A 435-nucleotide genomic window follows, 5' to 3' on the forward strand; every position below is an offset into this window, starting at 1 on the left:
GTCTCTCCGCGGCGGGGCGAGAGGAGACGCCGGGAGCAGCTCTCGGCCGGAGGACGCGGGACGACGTGTCTTCAGCCCGACGGGGCGGCAGCGGCGACAGCGGAGGGTCGGAGGACCGGGCGCCGCGCGGGCGAGGGCGGCGGGAAGCGGGCGTCGCACCTCGTGCTCCGGGGTCCGTGCCCCGCGCTCGCTCTGCAGCGCTCCCGCGCGCTTGGCCCCCGGCCAGGCCCGCACGCTCCGCGCGGGTGGGGGTTCGTAAGGGGGCGGGACCGGCCGCAAGGGCAAGCGTGCCAGGAAGTGGGAGCGAGCGGAGGGGGCGGGGCGGCGAGGAGAGGGAGCGGGGGAGGGGTGCAGGGCAGGGGTGGGAGGGGTGCGGCGCGCAGTGGGAGGGGTGAGGCGCGAGGGAGAAAAGGGCGCCTCGGCGGGGCGGGAGGC

The sequence above is a fragment of the Lontra canadensis genome, unplaced genomic scaffold (assembly GCF_010015895.1).
Source record: "Lontra canadensis isolate GAN:19392208 unplaced genomic scaffold, GSC_riverotter_1.0 scaffold1, whole genome shotgun sequence".
NCBI classification, from domain to species: Eukaryota; Metazoa; Chordata; class Mammalia; order Carnivora; family Mustelidae; genus Lontra; species Lontra canadensis.